General features: G+C 45.1%; 1 long non-coding RNA gene across 5 annotated transcripts in view; it reads right to left on the reverse strand.

Annotated features, from left to right (window-relative positions):
* The window catches only part of LOC142038919 (uncharacterized), a 96535-nt gene that overhangs the window by 33806 nt on the left and 35510 nt on the right, over window positions 1-27219 (reverse strand). The window contains exon 5 of one of the 5 annotated variants that reach the window (XR_012652729.1): window positions 10908-11366. The exons of the other annotated variants lie outside the window; for them this stretch is intronic. This is a non-coding gene — a long non-coding RNA (uncharacterized LOC142038919). The remainder of the gene's footprint in view (window positions 1-10907; window positions 11367-27219) is intronic. 5 annotated transcript variants of the gene reach the window in all.

Here is a 27219-nt window from a genome sequence, read left to right on the forward strand (position 1 = left end):
TTGTGGTGGCCTGGGCTGATAACCCTCCCATGCACAGGGTGCTGGTTCCAAGCAGCACCATACAAAGCCTGTGGATCTCATGGGACCTGCAGCAACTAACCCTCATAGCCCAGCCATGCTGGGTAGCCATAGCTTCCAGTCAAAATAACATGAGTGCTCAGTATCTCATCTCTGTTCCAGGATGAGAGCCAACATCCACCATTTCCACTCAACCTAAGATCAGAAGGATGACCACACTTCTGCACCAAAGGTCCACCAAGCTCATTATCCTGTCTCCAACCCAAAGAAGAGCAGGTGCCCAGAGAAAACAACATCAGCATAGTATATATATGGTACTTCCCCTTCCAAAGAGCTGGATTCCCCTAACAGAGGAGCTTGACACCTTCAGACCTGAATAACTTGCAGGAAGAGCAGGAAGCAAGCCCTGGTCCCACCCTAACCATGGCAGGAGAGAAAATAGGTAGTAGTGTGTCTCCTTCAGAAGAGTCATCTGAAGGGAGAAGATGAAATCTATCCTTACAAAAACAGGCGAGACAAGCAATGTTTGATCTCCTAGCTCTATGCAGCAGGATGAGAAGGAAAACTCACCACCTCGCTTGCCACCTTTGCCCGTTTTCTACACACAATTCTTCCACCACCCCACAGCAGGTGGGATTCCCATTTTGCAAATCCCTACCCTATTTCTTTATTTCATAGTAACCTAAATGTCGCTAGACAGAGCCCAGGACAGTGATTATGAGCATGCAAACAACAGTGTAAGGGCCAGTATAATTATCTTGTTCCTAAGCACTCGACAATGCTTCCAAGTATCTTGTATTTAGTTACTTGGTAAGGTCCTGAACGTCTGGCTCTCAGGCACTATGGTTTTATTGCTACAGAATGAGCCAGAAACCATTCAAAAGCTTTAAAAGGTCTTTTTAAATAGTCAGAATGAATTTACAGTGTTGGCTGCCTGGCAAACGCAACAGGCATTTCAAGTGGAAAGGAACAGTCCTTTATTGCATCTGCTGTTGGCATTTAGGGCACCCCGATTGCTAACAATTCCTCAGCTCTAACGCTCGGCATCCTGCAGGCTGCTGGCTGAGCAAAACCAAGGGGAGCAACAGACTGAGAAGAAAGGGTCTAGGTGAAAGAAAAGCCTGGGTTTAGAGTTAGCTGGAAATTTTCATTACAATTCATCAGAAAATGATCATTTTTCACTTAAAGTGTCACAGAAATGCTTTGGTTTCAATCACCTGCTAGTGAAACATAAGCTGGGCTCCACCAGCAAACCGTTACCAGATCTGCCTGCCTGGAATGTGTCCCACTTGCCTCTCTGCATGCCACCTCACCTCAGGTGTCTAGGTCTGGCACCCTGGACTTTCTAAAAACCAGGGCTTTTGAAAAACTGCTCTGGAGTTGACTTCTGAATAGTGCTGGTGTCCTTGAGCAACGCTGCTAAGGACACGAGGCTGAGACAGACCTTAAACCAAGTGCAACCCTTCCTCCACCCAAGTTCATGGCTATTGACATCCCATCTCAGCCACTTCTTGATACCACCATCATTAACCCAGCTGGAGGCAGGCCACTTAGCCTCACACAGCATGGGAGAGGAGAAGAACAGCAGATGCCTTTTTGATGGTCTGAAAAGCCCAGAATAATTAGCCATTTCTTGTGACTAGGACAGATTAGAGGGACACAGAAGCAAAGGGTTCCTAAGGCCAGTTTACGTCTGGGGTTAGAAAGCCATTGGATGAGCAGCTGGAACAGCCATTGCATGTGTGGAGAGATGAATGGAGATTCTTACAGCTCTGGGGGCTACAGGAAAGGACTTTTTCAAATTCTCCTGTTCCATCTCAGCTAAGAATGAAGCCCACAGCACCCCTCACTGTTCTCATGCTTCCACTCCCCTGCCCTGCATCCTCCAGTGTTCCTCCACCCACACCTGCAGGGTGACTCATCCCAAGCCCAAAACAAGTCTCTTCCTTCTCACATGCCTGTGCAATACCCCAGCCTTGCCCATCTGGGCTCCAAGATCCTTTTGCACAATGGAAGCACAGCAAAGTGCAGTTATGTGAGGAATCCTCCATTACTTTCTACTCCACTTGGCCCCTTTCTCTATAAGTAAATGTGAGGCAGGGGCTGACTTACACCCCCTTTACAGGAACTGGCTCCAATCTCCCATCTCAGGCTAGATATTTCCTGACTTGGTCAGTTACTAGTGCTCTGGGGCCTTTATCTCCCCATTCTGGGTGCAAGAAGGCCCATCAAAATCGTGTTTCTTCTCCACCAGCTGGTAAAGGCTGCTTAGGAAAAACATATAAATATCAGAGCCAACTCGTCTGTCCTTCCTTGGCATAACTTCTAGAAAATGCAAGTCTCCTCAGGACACTGAAGGAAGGCAATTAGCAAAGAAGATAGTCAGGGAAACATTTTAGAAAGGCTCAATAGAATAATTTAAAGGTATTATTATTAAAGATGGCAATTATGGTACTAGAAAGCTCAGTGGGTTTTCATACAGGACTGAGAAAGAAAGAGGAACAAAACCAAGCAACCTCTATGAGAATACAAGAGAAGCAGTAACGAGCTGTGGAAAGCAAACAAGATTGGTCTCAGAACAACCAAGCCAAATCCTCTGCTTCAGTAAACCAGTGCAGGTCCCCTAGAGTTCAGGGTCTGGGGGAGAACCAAGGCTACCTCCCTCTGACCAGGGCAGAGGATATTAAAGCTGAGCTTTCCAAAGATCTTTCGGGAAGTCAGCTCAAAGTCATTGCAATTAAATGAGCCAAGGAATTCCCCTGAGGCTGTTCAAGAATCTCCGCTCTCTTCTGCTGAGCTGCTCTCCTAAGAGTCACCAAAACAAGTGTCACCAAAACAAGTGTCACCCACCTATCACACCCCTACGTGCATTTGCACTTTCCTACACACCATCAGGCTGTCAGCTCGGGACGTTTCCTGAGGATTGTGCAAAGGCCATCAAGCCCACCAGTCATTAATTCTCAGGAAGCACCCACTGCCTCATTGGTAATTACTTAAATAAACTTCCCTTTCATGGTGTCTGAGCCAAGGCCTTTCTTTCTGACACGTCCCAATAAAGTTTTATTTAAGGTAAGATAACATGAGGGTTATGCACACGAGCAAGGCTGCACCTGACTAAACACTGAGCCCATCGGCAATGGCCGGATGGCTCAAGCAGGATTTCACCGCCTTGCTCTCCTCTCCTCTGTGGCCAGCGCAGCCCCTTCCAGCTCACAGAGAAACAGCCCGTGTACGATTTCCCCTTATATATGCAGCGTATATCCTTCGTGCAAATCTGTCTCATAAATCACTGCATCCCAGGTGCACCACGGAGTAATTTGCTAGGAAAATACTGTTCCAACCGAAGGACCCAGCATACCACAGTGGTCTTTATGAGGGGTAATATCCAGGATAGGGGTGACTTGGAAACCTGCCAGCCTCCAAAAATGATTCATCCTGCCTGACCTTAAATCTTGGATCCTGACTATTGCAGATGGAGCTGCCTTTGCAGGCAGGAAGCATCAGTCATGGCCATGTTCACATCCCCTCCCTGCCCGTGGCTACAGGGCCCCAGGGGTGTGTGACAACCCCCAGCTTGAGAACATGGGGTTTGGGTTATGAACTACCCCAAAATAACCAGAACAAGCATCTTCAAAAACACCAACCTGAAGTGTCATTCAGCACTGTGCACAGAACCAACCCTAGCATTTTGCTTTCTGCGACTTCACTAAAAGCTACAGCCTGTGTTTATCTCACCTGCATGGTTTTGAGAAAGATCTTAGTCTCAGTGAGTCTATCAGCTGAGATCCTGGTCCCAAAACTCCAAGAATTTCTTAAATATTAAGACTTCTGGTCTGTCAAGTGATCATTTTGTCTCCGATACAGAATTCCACCCAGACATCTCAGTTTGCTGCAATTAATCCAACAATAACCTGAGCACCTCCAGTTCTCACATGTTTCCACAGTATTTAGTATATTCCCAAAAAACTTATTCTTATTTACAGATGTCAGGAATACACTTTGCTAACTAGACCTTTGACCCACTTCCATGTAGACCTTTGAGATACTGTAGAGTTGCTTGCAAGCATAGGACTCATTTTTCAGAGAAGGCAGCATTAAGTTACCAAAGTAAAGATACATTTAAGTCAAAAGTTTAACAGTTTTGCTGTGGCAAGAAAAAATCTCAGGATACCAAAGAGTCAAGGGAGTAATATTGTACTCAGCTGAGAAAATGGACAAGCGGTCAGACACAAAAGCCTTTCTACAGCTCTGACAAAGAAACAATAAACTCAAGCTCCTGTAGAGCTTAGCTTAAACCAAAAGGATAGAAAAATGAGACAAAATATGGAATTAAGATATTTCCCCTCTATTGATATTAACTACAGTAATGGGGCGACATATAATGGCATAAGAAATCTTATCGTTCATAAGAAAAAATAAACTAGAAAGACACACGCATCGGGGATTTTCAATAACATCCTAGAAATGGACATTTTGGACCATTTAGACCCCATCACAGGTATTCAAGACTTTATCCGCATTCACCACAGCCAGTACTAGCTGTCAGGCAACAGCAGCAGACATCAAGAACCCAGAGTAGCTCTCGGTGGGTCTCTGGCCCCACAGCGCTGGAGTTTAGCACTGCCCACAGGTATTTATAACCCTGAGGACAGAGAGTTGGTTGAACAGGATCAATCAGGAGCAGGGACAAACAGCAACATAGGACTGCTCAAACACAACGACCTACCAGCTGCTTTACTAGCAAGCAACCCTCCTGCAGACAGCTGAAGGATGGTGACATGTCTCCTCACAAGCAGCTCGTGGTTGGCATGTGCTGCCAGACAGGAGTATTTCTATTCCTCAATGTGCTCATTACTGCACCTCTCGATGCTATAGGGCCAGTTGAGGTCCACCAGACACCACTGTGGGTGCTAGCATTCCCCAAAGAGGTCCTGGTGCACTCCTAGGTTCCTTGTTAGGTCCAGACAGTCACACAAATGTCTAGCCCAGAGGTAGTCCAGGAGGGAGCAGACTTGTCCAAACACATGCCGGGGACAGGGCTCCCTGCCATTCACCAAAATGCTTTGACCCCTGCCCTCCTGGAACGAAACCAGCCCCTCAAAACTACCAGCATGAGGAACAGAAAATTGCAAATGACTTAAAGTGGGATGGAAAACTCAGAGTTCAACAATCACAAGCTGAGGCCGCTAATCTTCTTGTCATGGGAGCAGACTCACCCGGCAGAAGGGAATTCCTGCCTTTGACTGGACTAATTAAAGGCATCGAACTCTGCACCCGTTATGGCTTGATGTGCCTTAATCCGATGTGACATTCGACATACGCAAGGAACGCAGACACACACATACGGTTCTCATTGCTTAAAGGGGTTTTGGCATCCGCGGGGGTGTACCAGCTGCAGCACGCTTCCTCCGCTCGCCCCGCTGGGGTGAGCTGTGTGGGGTGGCAAAGTGGGGGATAATTACTCATCCCACCTCAGAGCCACTAACAGCCCTGGGTGGCTAGACGCTCTACAGAAGGTCCCATTTAGGGGAGAGGAGTGTGGTCTGATCCAACACTGAAAGGTCATTTGAGAAGGTGGGGATAGGACTGGGATTCAAAGCTTTCTTCAAGTGAAATGAAAGTGGAAGGTGCTGAATGAGCAGTGCCCATTTCTCTCCTGTGCAGGTACAGGAACAACCAGTTGCTGTGTCTTGAAAGAGCAGAATATTTCCAAGCATGATGGTACACAAGATTACAAAGATGTCAAATTAGAGAAGATTTAAGAAGCGAGATGAACCAACTGGGTATTTGGATAGAGTGATGTGAATCATGGATATTGCTTGTGTTCCTCACCTCCTGTCCAGGACTGCCCTCTTGAAGTCCAGGGATATGTCACCACACTCGACCATGCTTGGCAGAACCCTGAACCAACCCTGGGAAGAAAACTTGCTTTACACACTGGTGGGAAGCAGACAAACCTCTTCATACTTCAAAGCCAAAAGCCCGCTTCTCCGCAGAGCACCGCAGTGTAGGAAGCAGTGTAGTATGGCCAGTGAGATGCAGAGCCATCCTTGCAGCCCTCTCCCCAGACCAGCTGAGCACTCACACCGCAGCGCCCACCACAGCGCCGTAAGCAGCACAGGAGGGCAGTCCGTGGCAGATGAGTTGGCATGTCTGTGCCATGGGAGCACCTGGCTCTGAAGACCTGGGTTGAGACGCAGACACTGAAAAACAATAAAGGTTTCTCAATGACACTGCAAGAAATCAATTTTCCTCTTCAATTATTGGTTTTTCTGTAAAAGATCAGAGTCCCATACCACTATTACTTGTACTGTCAACTAGAAGTGTTGGTCTGCTAGGTCATATGGCAGCAGGCGGTGTGTTTACATCCAAATGTCCCAAGTTCATTTCCAGTTAATGATCCATAAGAAGGACTGCAACATTTCTCCTAGGAAGATTGCTTGGAAGCAACTGATAGACTACTTAGGCTAGGGTGGAAACAAAGCACTGAAATATTATCACGAGTTATAAATCAGGCAAAGTCAGCGATGCTCTCTATAAGGAACAGTAATGTTTGGTGCACACTTGTACCAACAGCTGGTCAGTAAAAGCTCCTTCAGAGTAAAAAAAAAGAAAAAAAAAAGATGGTGATTTCAGTACAACTGAAATGCAGAACATGTTCAAATTCATATTTAATAAAGCAATTATTGTTTATTATTGAAGTACCAATTGATTATTAAAAACACATTTATTGAGGCTGGACCACAAGGTAACAGATATGTACCTCTGGCATAGTTGCGAAACCTCAGTAAATAGCGATTATTAGAAACAGATTTATTGAGGCCTAACGATACCATAAGATGCATATCAGTTACAGAGCTCTTAAAACCCGATCAGTATGTTCTTAAGCCATTTTTACTGAGGGTTTATAGCTCAGCAGTAGGGCTACATGTCTTCATTTAGGGTTGTTAAGCCACATGGAATATCATCTTAATGCTCATTTGATACTTAATTAAGGTAGTGTTTGCAGGGAAAAGACTACACCAACCAACAAGAACCAGGAAAAAACACAATCATTTTTTCTGCTTCCAAAAACACAGATCAGAGCCACTATTTGACCTGTTGTCAAATCTTTCCATTAATCTCTGAACCCCTCTTTCGGTGGAGCGTGTGGACCATGGGTGATCTGAGGATATGACCATGCCACACGCAGACTCATGTCCATCCCAGTGCCCGACGCCACAGCAGAGTGTGTCCTCTTGCCTTCAGCCACGCAGCTCAAACCTCTGCTAAGCTTTGACCAACTTGCACTCAACAAGCCCTCGTGCTCCCTGAGGGCCTTTGCCGAGTCTCTGCGTGTCGGCGTTGTTGTTGTAAATCAACTGTAACCACAACTGCAATGACACTACAATTGGACAGTGACCGAATACTGCTGGGGAGGAGAGAGCTGGGCAGGGCGAGACCAGCGCTGGCCACAGACCACGAGCGCACCAGGTAGAGGGTATCCCCAATCCGCAGTCCTTGCTTATTCACAGAGAACAAGTCCCCCCCCATCACCCCCTTCATAACTGCTTAAATACTTGCCTGGTAAAGCCACCCTTCCTCCTCTCCTTCCCTGCCAGCCCCCACAGCACCTGCTTCTGCTGCCAGATCTGATGTTTCTATCCCACACACGTGGAGTACTAGACTACAGCATAGCCACTGGAGACTCCGCAGCGCCGAGCGAGCCTTTCTCATGTCTTGGGATGAATACAGGAGACCATATCCCCAGAGACACACCTAGCAAAACAAAGAGGCAGTATGGAAACTACAGCCAGAGTGAAGGCAGCGATTTTGCCCAGATCATGCAGAACGGCTGGGGCAAAGCCCAGGGGAGAAGAAAGGTCTGCTCCTTTTCTTTCGCCGTGCCTTAAGACCTCTCAGCCTCCCCACCAGAGGAGGAGGGGAGAAAGGAGCCCAGATTACTGAAGAACTCCCCTAGCTCCAGTCTCCTCTGTTCAAATTTATATATTCCACTACAGGTGACATCATGATTGCTGGAGTCTGACAGGTGATGCTGTAAAATGCATGAAACCATAAAAATTTCAACAGCAGCAAGCTCCATTGCCGCTACATCTGACAGCACTTAGCTGCCCAGCTAACACAAATATTATAAAAGCACTCGGGAAAGAAATCCAACCTGCCTGACCTCAGTTTTGGACTAATAAACAGTACAGCATGACCAGATTTCACCCACATATAATAAACAGACAGCTTTTAAAGAAACCAAAGCAGGGTGTTGGTAGGTGTAAGGAACTAAGGAAAGAGATGAGTTAAAAGTGGGCAAAGTCATTACTGAACACGGAGGGCTCAGCTCCCAGCCCACTCTGCTTTCTGCCACTCCATCTCCCTACCAGGAGGAGATCTGTCTTAGGAACTGCATAATTATAGCTGCAAAAAGATGCTCACTGGTGTTACACAGCCAGGCCAGGGGTGGGTAATTACGTAAACTGTGTCAGAGCACCTGATGTTCATTTCTGCCCTCTCCACAGGGAAAGAGTGAGTAATCTTGTCTCTGAAAGTTGGACAGTAAGTGAATCCAAGAGAATTATTGCCCTTTCTTTCATCATCCTCAGCACTAAATTTTAAAAGGCCAAGGATCTGCTTTCTATTTCTTTCTGCTGTGAGGTTCCTCTGGTCTCCCCAGAGAAGGAGAACATCTTGCCTCGGCTCCATGGAAAGCTGTCTGAAGGAGGACGCCCACGTGGGCAACAGGCTCCCAAAACCACTGAGGTGAGTCAGGCAGATGGGGGCTGATGGCTCCAGCCAGGGCAGGGATTTTCAAACCAGACATGTTGAAATGGATCTTCAGCTTCTCCAGGGAGAACTGGCTTCCACGGGCTATTTTGGGATTAGTCAGATAGATGGATGGGCAGAAGGAGCTTGTCACCTTCCAACTGGCCACCCCAAAAGCTTTCTGAACAGAGGTGGGGACCCTTGGGAACCAACACTGGCTGTTCTTAGTCACCTCTCAAAGACCCTCTGGATAACCCAACAAGGTTCAATTTCCAGCCCACCCTGCACCCACACACTGGCCACCCCCAGCCCCAATATAGCTCAGCCGAGGGACTGTCCCAGCATCCAGGGCTACCGGAGTCTGTGCTCAGTAAACAAACGGGCACCCAACCCATTCAGCATTTGTACCAAAAAGTGCACCTGGAATCTGATTTGCTGTTAAACAGTAGTGACAGTCTATTGAGACAGGCAAGCAACAGAAGTTACTATAAATACATATATAGCTCCATTAAACCTTCCTTTATTCAAATGATTGGAGAGCTGCCTGTGAGCTTACTTGCTCTTATGGATGCATATACAGAGGGGGAGTGAGTGGAGCAGCAGGCACCAATGGGGCCGCCCTGCTCTGGAGCTGTGTTACCAGGCAAAACAAACATCATCAAGATCACATTATTATCCACACAGCTACAGTAATCAGCAATGATGGTCAACCTTCTGAATACGGCTTTTGATATCAAAGATAGACATATTTAACTGTAATTTTTTCAACCAAAGATAAAACATTATTGCAAAATTCTATACAGTATTTTTAATCACAGGTTTCACCAAGCACTTCAGTGAAAATTATTCAATCATTTTTTCACAAAATCATCTCTGGTTTTTTACCATTACAGATCTCCTTTTTCTATTGAACTAACTAGTGATAGATCCAGTAGATTTTTTGAACAGTTTTTAGTTACTGGAAAAATATGCATAATGAAAAAAATGAAAAGTGCATTCACTGGACCGAGTTTAAATCTTTTTCACATAAATGGTTCCCTATTTTGCAGTCAGATTTATCAGAATTGACATCAACTGATGGAAACGTGATGGCTACAGGCAGTGATTAAAACTACCTGATACAGACAAACACAGGACAGCAATTCCTCAGAGAGGAACATCAGCCCTTACTGTACTGGGGGACAGGACAATTTGCTACCAGGTAGGACTTCACCTTTCCTGCTCCAGCTCTTCTAAATCTCCAGTTCACCAGCCAGGTCCAGCTACCAAAACCCCAAATCACATATTTTTACAAATACAAGCAGACATTGAGATGATTCAAGTGTGGTCTTTGCAGTCAATTTCATGCAGAGCCAGAAAGATATTTAGGCACCTAATTTCAGCTAAAATAAAGTCCTGATGCCCATGGGAAGTTTCCTGCCTAATGTCTCCCTGGATCACATCCCACACCTCCCTGCTGCCTCTCCACTGCAAAATGCGGTGGAAAATGCAAACGGGACTTCCCAGAGTCGTATCACTTCCAACTCAGGTTGCGTGAGAGCTCAGCTACTCTAATTAAAACAAAGCCATTACCAGGAAATGAGCTGTCCCCAACTAGCACAGGAGAGCAGCTCTGGATTAAGTGCTCCCATCTCCTGCTGCTGCCAACCTCTCTGGATAATTTCCTGACCGGGACACCAGCCTAAAGGGAGCAGGAGCAGCTGCCCCGGGCTCCCCATGGACACTACGGAGCTGCAGGAGTCCCAGTTAATTCGTATCAAGCCAGGAGATGGCACTCCACAACATGCAGAATAACGCCTGGGCTTTGCACGCCCCAAAAACCTCCTTTTTGTGCCTGCCAAGCGGTTATTTCCACCCATCCGCATCTACGTGAGTCATCAGCTGTAGCATGTCCGTACCAGGCCCCCGGGGAGGTGACATCCAGCAGTGGAAAAGGGGACACAGCCACCAGCCGCTGCCAGGCAGCTGTGCAGCAGCACTGCCCTACACCTGCAGCAGTCCTAAGGCACCACCTGGCTCCCAGCAGCTCCAGTTTGCAATCTTAGGGTCTCTTTTAATGCAGTTCCCCCCCTTTTTTTTTATGGAATAGGCAAAAACGTAATAATAGCTGATCATAAAAAATCAAAATCGTTTACCTTTCAGGAGGCAACTCTGCGCAGGCTATTACAGGGTAATTTGGTACATCATAAAGTTTCCTATTAGAACAGAAAATAGGGCTGCTTGCATGAGCTGCCAATTGGAAATAAAACAGTAGTGGGGTCACGATCATTAGCACCACTTTTTCTATTAGGTTTGTTTTCCATCAGGGTGGGAAGAGGAGGGAGATTGAGATGCAGGTGAAGGAAGATGAGACAGGTCTGGAAGACAGGAGAGACAAACAGAGGGTGGCTCTTTATGTTTATGAAGGGTCTCTTCTTGCACCTATTGCATTTACAGTGAAATAATTAATCCCAAAGTGACGGTGGATGCAGGATGTGTCCCCAGACCACAGTGGAGTGTCCAGTCTCTCAAGGTACATGACACCACAGCAACAGCAGAAGCAAGAGCAGCTCAGAAGAGTGGCAGCTCCTTTGTGCTACTTGGGAACACAGAATCTGTTTTGGAGAAAAAAAAAAGTTACTGAAATTGAGATAAAAACAGGCCAGAATGAGAGCAAGCTGGCCTGTTATTGTGACTGGCCACTGTTGTAAATAAAGGCCCCGAAGCGCTGGCATTCACTTGCATTTCTCAGCACATTTTCTTTTGCTGTTGGCAATCTTTGACATTGATCCTGTGCCTCTTATTGCTTCTCCAGTTACTAGTTACATTAAAGTGCATGCAAAGCATCCAGCAAAGCCCAGTCTCCTGCCAGCTGCCTTACAATTGCTGGAAACAACCTTCCTGGGCTTGTCTGTGCCTGGCACACCAAAAGACAGCCCCACATCATGCTGGTGAAGTGACATGACCAAGACCACAGAGGAGAGCAGTGGTAGAGGCAGGAAGGATGTCTGGGCTCTTGAGGTTGCACTCCCTAGGATGTCCTGAGTTGTCCTGACGCTATCATCCCAGTCCATAGGGACAGTGGCACAGGAGGAAGGCTGAAGCATTTTGCTTCAGGAAAGCAGCAACAGAACTGAAAGCAGCATAAATGATGCTTTTACTTCTGTGAAGGAGGAAAAAAGACTCTTCCATCTGTTAGGATTTTCATTATGCTCATGCTCACGCTAACGGCATACTTCCCCAGGTGACTGCTTGGTGAGATGGAGGGATCAGCTCACCTCCACACTGTAGCACAGCAATGGATCCCCGTCACATAAACCACAGGCACCATAAAAGAAACTGGTCCATGCAGATCAGAGGGCATCAGCTTAAGAGTTTGGGGCACATAGGCCACGAAGGCCCATGGAGCCCAGGTCACAAACCAGAGTAAGCAATAATGACATGATCTCTTTGTTAATATTCATCCCATGGTTCCCATAAAAACCTTCATGCCCTCTCGAGAGCTCTGTCCTATTGCATTATTTCTCACAATTTATTAAGACAAATTGTTCCTGCACCACAGTTGGAAAGTAACTGAAACCAGCAGCGCTGTCTCCATCTCGTGGGGGAACTGAAACCCAGCCAACACCACGTCACTGCTCGCTAAACAGATCTGCGGTTTTGCTATCTCCCCACTTCTTCCCTTGGCTTTTGGGTGGTTTGCCTCTCAGATGCTTGCGATGTCCCACTCCCTCCTGTCCCCGCAGCGCAATCATCCCTGCAATCATCTCACACCTTCATGCTGCACTGCTGCAGCAGGTATTCCTCTGCTGCGGGGACAGCCACCCGCGGCAGGGCAAGATTGCAGGCAGAGGGAAGCCACCCCAAGCTGCACATGGGAAACCTCTTTTGCCAGCAATAGCAGCATCTGCATGAGGAGCCCTGCTACAGCCATGCCCACAGGTCTCTTCCAGCCTTGAAAACCCTGAACAGACCTCACGCAACCTTTGTGCCTCTTCAGTGAGGAGCAGGCTTAGTGCTTTTACAGCAGAAAGGGGGAAAGGGCACACATGCAGGGGAAGCAGCATGACTCCTGGCATTCAGGGAGCTGCTGGCTGACTTGGCTTTCATTTGCCTTCACCTCTCAATGGAAAGTAAGTGAAAGTTGGGTTCCCCGCCAAGGTGTAACGTGTCTCACATGGGCATCACCTCCTCCATCCCCTGGCACTCTGCAGACTGGCACCTTGCAGGGACATCCCAACATTTGGACTGCTCAGACATGGGAAACAGAAGCTGAGCTCACACCCAGACACACACTCAGTGTTTCCAGCAAGCAAAGCACCATGAAAATAAGTGAGTTGCATGGTGAGATTTTTGGCAACTTCCTGGCAGAGTAACGCAGAGATTCATTGACACGGACTTTTGCTGCCCCACAGCTACGCTGCTCTGACCAGGATGTGTGAAAATCCACCCCATGGCAACAATCCATGTGGCCCAAAGGCTGAAAAGCCCCAGGTTCCCATCACATCTGCTCTCCTTTGCCTTTGCAAACCCCATTAGATGATCACAAGAGCAATGTACTGGGAAGCATTACATAAAGCTGCTTGTCTTGTGGCCACCGCAGCCAAAGAGCTGGGCTGTGCATGCTCCTCCTGCACACACACACACACACACAGAGCTCTGCAAGCCAAAATCAGATCCACTCCCTAAATACCAGCTGGATGTGACACTCAGATGGGCCAATCTGTTGATACTAAAGCCAGAAAGGTCAGCACAGAGGTTGAGCACCGAGGTGAGTGTTTGATTAAACCGAGTGGGTGAGGGTTTTTCAGGGATCTGTTGGGGATGGAAGTGAAAGCTTTATGGAGTGCTGGCGGGTGCTCCTGACAGCACTGGAGACGACACAGATTTGGCACAGGCTGCAGCAGTGTTCTTCCCTCGCCATCTGATTTCCAAGCTCCAAAGGCCTTGGGGTGACTGATGAAACTTTGCTACACAACATTTTTGGTTTTATGTTCCATTATATCACAATGAGCCTTGAATATTGTTCCATGCAAGGGGCTGTTCACATTTATTCTTAACATTTTCCTAAAAGATTTTGCTACCCATCAATTCACCCCCACCCTCACAGATTTGATAGCCCATAACAGAATTATTAGCCAATAGCAGGTACTCCATGGTGCAACTTTCAGTCATAGCCATCTTTTATGGCCACGACTCATTCCTTAAACCTTTTCTTTTCCTTCTATCTTTCTTCGATTTGGGCTTTTCTTATTAATTAAATGGCAAGTTTCAATAGCCTAAAATTGAATTATAAGGCTTGTTTAGAGCAAGCAGAATGATCAGAGCAAAGGGTGGAAGCTATATATGTAATATATACATATACTTAAGATACAGTACTTTGCTTCCAGACGTTTGGAACAAATTAAATAGAGGATCAAATTAACTAGTGATTGAATTAAGTGGAAAGCATCTCATTACCTAAAAGACGGAAACATGTGTCATTTTTAAAACAGCTAAAAATAAAGCAAGAATGGGTCAAAATGAAAAGCACGAACCTTGCAAATGTCAGCCAAATTTGGGCTCTGTTGAGTCCTCCAAATGTGAATGCTGTAAATAAGGTGGGTTTTGCTGCATAGTGGGAGCTGCTGGGAAATGATGGGCTTGGAAAACTGATGTTGCAAAAAGGAGCTGCTACGCATTGCATTTCATACGTTTGCAATCAAAGAAACGTGTGCAGGCTGAAAGAGGTCTCATCCAGAGACCACAGCTTAGCAGTAAGGATTGGGATGCCCAGGGCATTGTCTTCACCCACAGGCAGGCACCCTGGGCTTTGGATCTATTACTCGGTTCAAAATCCAGAGTAACTCCACTTACTTTGACAACGGGATGAACAGTTCACTGTCAGGCAATGACTTTAATTTGCTCTTGCTGCTCACTGCCCAGAGAATTATTCAATCAGATTGAATTTCAAGTATTTCACAAAGGACCAAACCTGGTGATACAAATGTATCGTTTTAACCCAAGATTAAGACATCTTGTTGCTGTCTTAATTCAGCACCTTTATTCAAGGGCTTGCTCTTCTGTTTTCCAGACACTTAATTTCCCTTGAAATAGATGTGAAAACCAGAGAAAGCATTCAGATCTAGTCTTTTGTTTCACCATGAAAGAACTGAGTTTCTCCCCTCCTGTGATACTGATGCTCATCTTCCTTCCTGTTCATCTGGACCTTACAAATTCCAGTCACTTCTCTTCCTGACACAACATTTCACTTAGCGATGCATCAGATGGAAATTGTACTGAGCTGCCACAGAGCGCAGGAAATCAGTTTTTCACTCCACCAAACTCCAGTCCCAAATTCAGGATGAGGAATAAGGCCTTAGCCCTTTCCTATCTAATGTCATATTTTTTCTTTTTGTTTCTTTTATATATCACATTTTGACAAATGCAAGTGGAACTTTTCCAAGATAAATAACATTATCTTTGCAGAACCCTACGGCACCCCATGGCAACTCATTATTTTTCAATTAAATTTACTGTTCATTGGCAGTTGCTCTGCTTTAATTTTCTGCCGTTTGTTTACTGAAGAACAAAATGCATAACACAAAGCCCTATAAAAGTCAGACTAAGTTAATTAAATGTGAAACTGGGAAACCCTAACTTTGCCTCCAGAGCAATTTTATCATGAGATCCCCTTAAAAATGTCACTTTTTTGTGGGAATTTATTTAGACATATGCAACCACTATTAATTAAATGTGAGGTCCCTTCACAACTCTCTCCAAAAGACACTTAGCAGTATTTTGTAACCACTGATTGTAGAAACAAGAGTTCACAAGATTCACAAAGCCAGATGAAGAGAATATTTTTCAGTCAGACCAATATTTTTAGACTCCTTACATGTTTCTGAGTTATTTCGTTTGAATGCAGGACACCTAAGTACCAGTTTGGAAGCGATGCACCATATTATTTTCCTTCTATTGTCAAGAAGACCTGATTTCATTCCTTGATAGGACCATGGCTTTGATCGATTGCAAAGCTGTCAAGTGGGTAGGCTTTTATCAGCCATTTTACATACTAACAAAAATACTCTGATTAGGGTCTGCCACCAGCTGCACACTGCACGTCACATGAATCAAGAAATGACTGCACAATAGATGTCAAAAATTAATCAAGACACAAACCTTGGCTGATGACGTTCCTAGACAATGTCAGAAATAATTTTTAAGCAACAGTATTCAATATTTGCATGCCCCTCTCCATCTGAGCTAGACAGCTCAGATAAATCATACCTTACAGGTACCTATTTCTCTGCATGGCTGAGAGACCTTGATATCTTCTCAGCTATGGATGTCTACACTACAAATCATTGTATCTATTGAGGTGAAGTGTGTCCTGACAGTCTCAGAGTGGGGTGTCTAACACAAACCCACCACCCAGACACCTCTGCCAACCGTGGAAACATGCACCTTCATCCAACCCTAAGAGAGGTATGTAAAATAGGTGAGATGAATCACCACTTGGAAGTGCCGATTTCCCGCCACTGTTTGTAGAAACAGCCTATACAATCTCCTTAGGTAAGTCACCAAATTTTAGGTTGAAAGCTGGAGGCAACTTATTCCAATCTAGGAGTAGAATTTGACAAAATTTGACATGTCAGAAATAGCTTTCCAGTGCTAAAAGATTCCCAGCTTGGAATTTGAAATTCCAGATTTATTTCTAAAACCATCAGTCGTTCTGATGAGGAAAGGAAAAGAGCAATCTTTTCTGAGACACACAAATTAGAAACAACACAGATAATTAACAGAGGACTATGAAGCTGGATAAAAGTCTCCATTTAGGTACCCAAAGCTAGCTTGAACAAAACTGAAGCCAAGGCTTCAATATTTTGTTGGGACAAACTACTTCAAATGGGAGAGGTACTGATTGCACCTATAAAGGTTTGGCCCAGGTTCTTATTGCAGCAATTAGCAACCCAAACTCCAGCTCAGTGGGAAGGAGGTTTGTTCTGGTAGGAGCAATACATAGAGGTCTGGCCAGAGCATATCACGTGCATCGGAGTGTGTGCTTGATCTCTCTGCTACTGATCTCCTGGGAGGCAAAGAGTGGTGCCTGAGACGGCAGCACCTTGAGTCAGGTGCAAGTGAAAGGCAGTGTGACGGTGTTGAGGTGAGCTTTACATCTTGTGCAGGGTGAGAGAAGCACAGTGTCAGCAGCTAATAAGTTTATAACGGGGTTTCTTCCTCAAGTCAAATTCAGCCCAGATTTATAACTCCCCCATACCACTCTGAACTTTCCGACACTCCTCCTGAAACATTTCATTATTGCTCAATTACTGTCATGTTCTCTTAAGGACCTGGAGGGGGGAGAAGGTCTCCATTTGGAGACCAGATGCCATTTCCATAGATACTCACAAAACTGCGCTGCGCAATAAATAATCCATTTGCCCTTCAGAAACAGGCTTTGAGGATATGATAAGTTTAAAAAAAAAAAAAAAAGTTAAAACTGTGACATGTTCTATGTGTAATGGAAACTAACCAGAAATGAAGATGTTAAACTGGTGGCGGGGCACCTTTGGCTTGTAGCGGGGCCAGACTGTCTGTCTGACTTGGAGGTAGCCAAAGTAGAAATTCTCCACAGCCTCAGCATAGCACTAACTCCGGTCACACTGAAAGACACCAAACACCAGGGCTGTAAACGCAGCATCAGGAGACGTCCCAAAACAGGCCTATAGCAACAGTTTGCAGCAGCTTGTTCTAGGCACTTGTGCGGGGCTGACCCCAGAATGGGAATGACGCACCATGCAGGAGGTTAACAGTGTGAGCACAAACCTGAGCCCACTCCCCAGGACACACTTACCATCTACACACAAGCAGGCACTCAGCACCCACCTAAGCTGAGCTCTGAAAATTGAGAAACCAAGTATCTTCCAGATCTAAAAGTGGGTTTGACCTCTTGATCATAAGGTCCGGGTAGACTGGACTTCAGGCATTACAGCCCACTCCAGCACAGGATGTCTTAAATTCAGTATCCTTAACCAGAAGGCCCAGGGCTTAAAGCCCACCCTTGAACTAGGTCTCTGTCTTAGGATTTGTGCATCAACTGACAGCTCTCATGCATTCACTGGACAGACACTTCCACAGCACATTATCATCCAAAACGTTCTTTCTGCTTTGATACTTGTAACAAGTCTCTGTTTGTACATATGGAAACCACATTATATATTCCAGATGGAAATTCATACTCTATTTCAGAGAAGGAAACGAGAGCTATTTCATACTAGATGCATAATTTGTTGTGTGAATATGAAATACGTGACTGCCTCACATGTTATGTTGTGAGCTAATCATAAAAAAATATAATGAAAAAGGTCCCATCTGTCTCTAAATCCTATAATCCAACTGTTCTCAGCTAACTCCAGCTCTGCCAGTACCTGGTATACATACAGCAAGGAAAGTTTTTGTGCCAGGGAAATACTGAAAACCAGAAGAGCATGTACAAAGCTGCAGCTAAAGTTTCATCCGAGGCAGTGAGAAAACATCTTGGAGAGAATAGAGACCTTATGACACCTCTTCAGCTGACTGAACTCATTCCCCAACTCTTCAAATTGTTCTTGACCTGCCTTTTTATCTGGGCTACCCTACAATTATCTTCTTAACATAATTTCCCCACAGCTCCCTGAAGAGCCTTAATGGGATCACTGGGAAAGATCCAGCTGCACATTAGAAAGCGTGGGGGCAAAGTGCTGTCCCCGAAAGACAATGGGAATATTGCCACTCACATCAGCAAAGCTGCGATTTCAAAATGGAGCTTGCTGGCTGCAGAAGCAGCTCTGCCGTGCTAAGGCAGTAGATCTGTGGCAAACAGCAGTAGGTGGGTCTGACATGCTCTGCCTCTTCGGTCGTGGTCTCATTTATCTGCAACCAAATTCCTGAGCCTGACCTTAGAGTTCTACTGCAGTATCACCAAAGGAACTCCTGCCCTGGCATCTAAGGGACCATTTATGGAGAATTACTTCATAGGAAATAGGAATATTTGTCTGTTCCTTCGTACTTAGCTTTCAGTGTGTTACTGCAACTGCTTCAGCTTGCTCACCTCAAAAAATAAAATGGATATGAAACAGCAGCAGGAGGTGTTACCAAGTTCCCAAGACTGTTAGGACATTTTCATCTAAAGGTGCCAAAAAGAAGCCCCAACTCTCAGCTCGCAGCTCACTGCAATTTTTCATGCTTTCAGTCTTCCATATTAAAAATTTCAGTTTGTTAAGTGGTTTGGACCTAACAAGGGACATAAATGGGATGGCTACAGGATCTCCTATACTTAATGTCTATCACATGGTGGCCTGGAGTCAGGGGGTGCCAGACCTTTTGACAAACACAGAGGCTTCCACTTCTCTCCATTAGCTACATCCCTTCTCCTACCTATGGGGACAACTGCTACCGCTTCGACACCTTCTGCTCCATCCCATCTGAGGTGCTGTGCTACAGCCATAGCAGCATGGCTATGCTCAACCAGTCATGAAGGATTTACATCCCTCTTGGTGTTGGATGGGAACAGTAGCAAGGTGAAGGAGATCTGTCACTCATGAAGGATGCTGGCACTCCACAGTTGTATCACTGGATCTCCATGCCCAAGACCCACAGATTTCAATGCCAGATGGTGCAGCTCACTTTAAAGGGCTCTTTTTTAACCTCAAAGAAACTGTTTTTAAACAAGAGTCCTTTTATTGCTATGCCAGTTTCAAGCCATGCTGAAGTTCTTACACATCTGGGCCTAAGCCATTGCCTTTTAAATTTAACCGGTCCATCAGCAATTGCATTCTAGTTGTGTCTGTCTCTCCCCAGGCCTGCACTCCATTTCCCCTTCAAAATAGGCCTTATTTACCATCACCCCCTTACATCTCTTTTCCTACCTTTCACATGAAGTCTGGCAGAAATGGTGTGGCAGAGGCTCTCTCTGCTGAGGGCTCCTCCTCAGGCTGAGGAAACACACGGAGGGCATTATCAGGGAAGTTGTTAAATATGGCTCTTAGGGGAACATGAGAAGCAGATCTTGTTATTTAGGTGGGTAAAACAAACATGACCAAAAAAAAGTAAGAAAAAAGAAATGCCATAACTACCAAACAATCCCCTGCAGACCTTACCAAATGAACCTGAATGGAAAATTCTCTCTTGACCCCAGGTTTGGAGACTGAGTGCAACAGTCAGGCAGCAAAGACAACGTGATGCCACCAGAAGGTCTGAGGTGAGCTGCTTACCCCCTGCCATGCTGCAGGCTCCAGGGCTAGAGAGACCAGGAAGAGCCCACCCACCAGAAACCAAATTACACATCAAGGGAGAAAACCCTTCCTTCCTGGTCTCAAAGGTGAACATATGCAGCCAGAGAACACTGAATTTATATAAATATGGTACAAATAAAGAGTGATCGGATCTCTTTTCAAGCCCATTGGAGATACCAACAGATTAGGTATGCTTTTCAAGACCTAGGAATTCTGCTGCTTTGTCATATAATCCCTTCTATAAATTTATCAGACTTCATCTTAAAACAATGCCCCAAAATAATCCAAGGGTACCTCGGCCCTTTTAATCACAGCAAGTCACTAGAATTCCTACTGACAGGGATGTCCACAATATTTCTCAGGTTCTTTCCAATTTCCATTCCTCAAAGCTATAGATCCAGATTGTCCCCACCAAACAGCAGGCACTTTCCTCAGCTCTCTCCTTGTCTAGAGAGAGAGGAAAGGCAGCTACCAAAGCAGTGAGACCACTAAAATCCAGATCACCCTCTGGTCATTCCTCTCTCTCTCCACTGTTGAGGGCAATGACACTCTACCTTAGATGCCACAGCTAAGTCCCCAAGCTTAATGGGATGAATCTTTGCCATCCTACAAGTTTAACCCACTTACAGGATTACACAAAAACAGTTGCCAGGATTAAGATAATTTTGGTGGCTTGAATCCATTTAACTAAGCAATGCAGATCACTCTAACCTAACCTCTTCTCCTTGGGGGTTTATCACCCCATCACATTTGTCCAACCTGTATGTTACCAGCACAGCACTTACACCATCCCTTCAGAGGGTTCCAAATTAACAGTTACTTCAGGGCTTGATTCAGAGCCTACTGCAGTCAATTAAAGACTTGGGTATGCTTCAACAGGTTTTAGATCTGATCCTTTAGGACCTTTTTTAGCTACAAAGCATGTAAACATTTTAATCAAGAGGTTATGGACTAATGAATTAAAAAATACTCTGTAAGTGTCTTGGCCACCCAGACCACATGGACATGTTTCTGACAGGATCTGTCTTCCACCATACCGGTGACTGACACCCATGAATTTTGCCATCTCTGTTGAGAGAAAGGCAAATTAGCAATGTTGTTAATTTACACCTCTCAGCTCCCAGAGATCTCTCCAAGCCCATTTGCCTCATGCTTCCTCTGACTCCTCGCCTGGAAATCTCCCCACATTGGGATGTGTCTGCTTACTGCTGACAGCAAAAATGGTGTTAGAAAATACCCAGAACAACATGTAACATGGAAAGGAAGGGGAAAGGGGGCAGTGGTGAAGGTGTAGGACTGGCCTAATGTGTCATATACCTTTGTGAAACTGGTCAACTCTGGTCTTCAGTTCTAGTTCAGGTTTTGAGATCCACAAAAGGACAGCTGCTGCCTTCTATGTGTTTTCCAAGTCTCACCCCAACTGCATCAGCGCTTAGCTAGAGCTGCTAGATACTAACAAAGTGAAAGCAGCAACAGGAGCATTTGCTCAGGTGAGCTTTAATACTGGCTCTGTCACCTTTTCTCTTGCATTGGTTGTAAATCCCTCCTGGATCCTTTTTAACACAAGAGGCAGGGAGAGGAAAGAATCCCTTGGGTTAAAACAAAGCATCTCATTCAAGAGCAGTTGTTTGCCTTGGGAGGCAAATGTTGACTTTTACAAAGAGCAGACAATGTCCTGGGGATTTGGGGTGACTGCTGCAATGTTTTCTAGCTAGATAGTAAATAGCCAGGTAACCACTGACACCATCTTGACATGGGGTTTGAGGTTCCTCTCCTTTTCCCTGGGGACCATAAGCCATGATCCTACTAGTGAAACAAATGATTTATCATAGCAGGGATGCCTCATTAAGATTTATTGCAAACCCTTGTGATAGCCCAGGAAAACTGCTTCCAGGAGTCATTGAATATACCAGAATTAACAAGACAGCGCCTCAGATGGAACTATGCTATCCAAATCCCTTTACACTGACCTGCAGCCCAGAAACACTACGACAGCCACAGCAGCTGCCCAACATTAACAGATATCTGCAACTTTTAACAAGAATCAGGCACAGAGCCGTTCCAAGCCCCAGCTATAAAACTGATGAACTGAGAGGAATATCGCAAAGAGAAAGAGGAAAAACACAACATCATACCATAGCTATTTGATTGTGATTTATGTCCCATTCCACCTTGCCTTATCATAGCTAAGCCTTTCAGGAGAAAAACACTACGCACACTGTATAGAAATGGCTTTTGGTCCTGGGTGTACAGCTCTGCTGCCTCATATGCCTGCAACGGGGGCTGTTGACAGTCCTGCCACACAAACCCAACACTTGCTCCCACCAAGAAAGTGTGTATGCAACTGTTGGATGCATTGATGGCACCTGCATAGCCACACAGCACTGCCCACACTACTGAAGTTTTGCTACAGCCTTGAAAAGTGTGCAATATAAACCATGGCATCGAATCCCTTGAGACCATTGCTGCCTTGGCTGTGCTGAGGTCTTCATCAGCAGTCCTAAGCAGACTTCAACCCACAGACATCTGGGAGAAAGAGAAGGCAATACCTGGCACAGAGCTGACAACCAGATCGTTTTGCCGGTTTTCAGAACCAGATTTTTCACTGTTTTGTTTCAAAGTGACATTTTTGTTTGTTTGTGTAAAAGCCAACCATATTTTAAAGAAAAATGGTTCAACATACAAGTTGGAAATAACTGCAAAATGAAGCAAAATATTGGGGTAAAATGAAACAATTTAGTTGTCCCAATATTATTTTGTTTTCCAGGACAAAGAAAAAAGAAGCAACTTTTCTGTCTAGTGTGATCATTCTTTCTTTAGTTCATGATTTCTGAGCTTGCCAGCCACAGCACATCTGTATTTCCCACACTTATCCCCTAACATGTTGGAGAGAGGCCAAATGTGTCTACTTATAGCATCAAACTGAAGTGCTCTGAATTGTCTTTGTGACAGGTAACCAGCTCTCTCCATTTAAGGAGTATAGACCCAGCCCTCTGCATTACCATTAAAGTAACTTTAAAAAGGTGCAGAGCCCAGAGCAGCTACTGCCTTTCAATGGTGAAATAACTGTTTTTGCGGTGAGCTCAGTAACACAAGGGAAAGCTGCCTAGTGTGTGAAAAGATCCAGGACACCATTTTTCAGTTTGTTTTTCCCATCAGTGTGTAATGTTATCCAGCTCACACATGGCTGAACTAAAGCATCACTTCCAGGAAGATATCCAGGTTCAAGGTGAAGCATCTAAGCTAGAATGAATTTCCCCCTTGCCTTGGTCAGCTGCTCCACTGGGTAACTACCATGTTGCTCCACAGTTGTCTTATTTCCAACCTAACCTCAACATCCATCCACTGGATCTTCTTATATCTGTTACACATCAGAAATCTTCTCCTGGTGCCAGGAACTACCTACCATAATCACATTGCCTCCAAACTTTCTTTTCAGTAAGCCAAACAGACTGAGCTCTTTAAGCCTGCCTCTCTTTCCAGACCTTGGCTCACCCCATTACAGCTGAGGTATCCTCCACCATGTGTCCAAGAAGAGAACAAAAGCCATCATGCCATTTGTAGGGTCATAAACTTTATGCTTTGCCAACAAGCATTACCCGCTGAAATTGCCCGAGATGCAAACATCGACCTGCTAGAAATCGGGTGTGTCAGAAGGAAGGAAATCGCAGGCTCTGGAGCTCCCCAAAGGCTTTCATGAGCAGGCAGTTTCAAACATTTCCTGATGTCAATTATCCATCAGGTCACAAATATCTGGCAATCTCCACTCAGATAGTGAATTTCGAAGTCTGTTCTTTGCCATGGTGCTGTGCAATGTCTGTGAGAGTTGTGTGTGCTGTTCGAGATGGTTTCACTCAAAATGGCACCTGTCCATGAGGAAGACGACAATTCTCCAAACAAATGGCTCTTTCTTTCAGCACTTGCATGGGAGAGGTCCAAGGAACGGTTTTCATCAACAAAACTCTCTCTGGGTACTATTGACAGCCAGAGCTACCAGTCAAGGCATGCTGAGGTGAAAGTCTAAGGAATGCCATTCCTTCTTGGAGCTGATTCCTCCGCTGTCAAATCACCATCCAAAGAAAACACATTAAAATAAATGCCCTTAAAAATGACAAGCTCCAAAAAAACGCACTCTGTAAACAGAGATGGTCAATCCAAAGCTGTTCAGGAGGCAACCTCCAGCTGCCAGGCTGCCTGTCACAATATTCACCCATAGTTTTTCCCCAGTGAAATATTGCTCACCTTGCTGGAGCCAGCGGGCTGCTGCTCATTTGCTCAGGCAGCGCTACAGAAGCATGGAGCAGGCTGCGCCTCGCCGTATTTGTTCAGTCCAGAGAAAGGCAAATCTATCCATTAACTCACACAGTCACTCTGCAGAAAGCACATCCCGATGCGGAGGGGGCTCGTTGTTTCCCCAAGGGCTGTGCTGGTGGTCTCCTGAACCATGCTTTGCTGTCTCAGCAGCAGCTGTAATTATGGAGCCCAAGGAAGCAGATAAACAAGGAGTTGAATGATTTTGTGAGTGAATTTAGGGCTTGTGATAACAAAGACAGAAAAGCACTCCAGCCAGGCAAGGCATGGGGGAACACTGTAGTTTCTCATTCAGTTTGACCAAGGCAACCCAGCAGGAACCTGCTGAATCAGCCCTGATATCGTCCACAGCTGAAGCAGCAAGCAGCCATCCTCTGCAGAGCTCCAGCGATTCCCCCAGGACCCCATCCAGCTCTGCTGACACCCCTGCAATCCCCCCAGACAGCAGCACTGATTCTGGCCTGAGCCCGCACTGAGCCACCAAAAAAACCCAGTGCTAAGGGCTACCGCTCAAAATATGGTCATACTCCTGAGACCTGAACCTTACAACTCAGGCTTCCTATATACCATCCCCTCTACTCAAACCATCTCCCTCCTAACCTACAGCAACCTTCCAGCCTAGTCCCGACCTTCGCATGTGCAGACTGCAAACTACAGTGAACCACAGATCAGATACATGACAAGAGCAGCAGGGATAATTAGTGCTTTAAATGGAGAGACAGTCTAGCCATTAAAAGAAACTGTTAAAGGAAATGGTGGATTTTCCACTACACAGTCTCTTCAGACCAAAGTGGAAGAGATGTTTTAGCCAGAAATGAGTTAGTGGGCTCAGTGGTGAGGTTAATGGACAAAACTTTATAGTCTGCTATTCAGCAGGTCAGGCTAGATAAGGCTTTAGATGTTTCCAGCACTCATATGTCTGTATATCTGAACAAATGGATGAGGGAATAATAAAGAGTCTCTTTCAGGCCACTCTACTTGTAAGTTCAATTATGAGGGAGTTGGGGAAAGTTTATAAAACAGTAGCATTTTCTCCTGTGTTTCACATGGAGGGAAGCCAGCACTGATCTCTGTATCACATTTCAGAGCTTTCTGGATCAGGTTACCAGCACTGACCTTCCAGTCTCATTCATGCCACTGCAAAGAACAAAACTGTCCATCAAGCACATCTTCGCTCGGGAGAAACGGCTTGAGCCCAGGCTGTTCTCACATGGCCCAGGCTATCCTTAGAGTTCCCAGCATAACCAAAGGAAATACTGGCAGTGGAGAGGGGTTATATTGGTGTGAGTAAATATCTGCTCTTTGAGCCAACAAAGTCCTCTGGGGGCCATGCTCTGGGCAGGCAGCAGCAGCTTCATCTGCTCTCTTTGCGCTCACTCGATCGCCAGCTGCAGTACAGTTTCTGCAGCAATATCCGAAAGCGCACGATGCTGCAGCTGGTGACTTGCAAAGAATCAACATCTTCCTACCCCATCGTCTGGGTGCTGAGAGCTCCTGTTTCAGCAAGATTTCTCCAGTGCCCGTGAAGTAATTAGCAATAGCTCTTACCACTGTCCTCTAATGGAAGATGGCCTCATTAATTACATTACACCGAGTCAGCTTAGCATGCTCAGAGATAATAAAAACACTGTTAGCCCTTCTTCCAAAATAAGCAGCAAACTCGCATTTTACACTTACACAAAGCTCCTGCGATAAAAATACGACACCTTGTGTTTAAATATTTTCCATCATGCCTTCGACTATCTGAATCTCTAAATATTTCCTACAGGAGTCAGTTCACCCACTCCTGAACTGCCTGCACCAGACAAAACACTATGTGGTATTTTAGGGTATCCAGCAGAAACAGCAAAACGGATCTCATTAAGAGGATGGAACAACCCTACTTAGACTCTAATGAAGCATTGGTATTAATACATACCTGCGTCACCTTAAAAGCATCAAGAGCCCTTAACAGTATTACCATATTTCACAGTATGACCTCTCCTGCCCCCACCCAAGGTCACTGGTACAATACTCGCTCCATGAAGGAACCTCCTCTGATGGCTCATCAACTTCATCTAAATTAAAGTGGTTGTTAATATCGACTAATCTACATATTGTTCGTGATGTTAATGCCTTTCACTTACGAACCCCACTGTTTCCCAATGCCTCTGCTGTATAACACAATACATTTACACCCTAAACATGCGAATTAGCCTGTTTAAGCACTTCACAATATATGCTGTCCTTAACATAGTACATCCACAGGCCTAGGGTTGTCCCCTCTGACCTTAAATATATGAAAGAACATAATTTAGGAGAGTTATCCCTGTGGTTATTAGAGAAAGGTAGAGGGATTGAATCACCTTCCAGAGACATGTCTCTTTTTCTTTGCTGATTTTTCAGGGAGCCTACAGTAACTAGGGATGGGAATCATCCCATGGTAACTACTACACAGTAAGAAAGAGGCCATAACTTCTTTAAGGGAGAAAAAAAAGGGTATATTTGGAAAAAGAAAAAATGTTTCTACTTAGCATTTTGAAGATGTTTTGAAATGTTTAAAGTTTTCCTACCTAAGTACATTTGTTTCAAAAAATCATCAGTATTTAATTTTTAAAGAGGGATTTAAATGGTTTCAAAGCATGCAGCTGAAGCAAAATGAATCAAACTAAATGTTTACGGTATTCTATTTATTTTGCCGAATAATCTCCCTTTTAGTGTGATCAGAAAGAAATTGGGAAACATTTTTTAGCTTAACAACCAAAAGTAAAAAAAAAATCAATTATTCAGAGTTCTAGTTCTGAGCTCTTCTGAAAAATCTACCTTTTTGATATGCTTGAGATCATTTAAAGATATTAAGAAATATAGCTACGTGCACCAAATTAAAGAGAGCATCGAAATATGAGATGCAAAATAAAGGCTT

This window comes from Buteo buteo, chromosome 13, assembly GCF_964188355.1.
Source record: "Buteo buteo chromosome 13, bButBut1.hap1.1, whole genome shotgun sequence".
In the NCBI taxonomy this organism is placed as follows: Eukaryota; Metazoa; Chordata; class Aves; order Accipitriformes; family Accipitridae; genus Buteo; species Buteo buteo.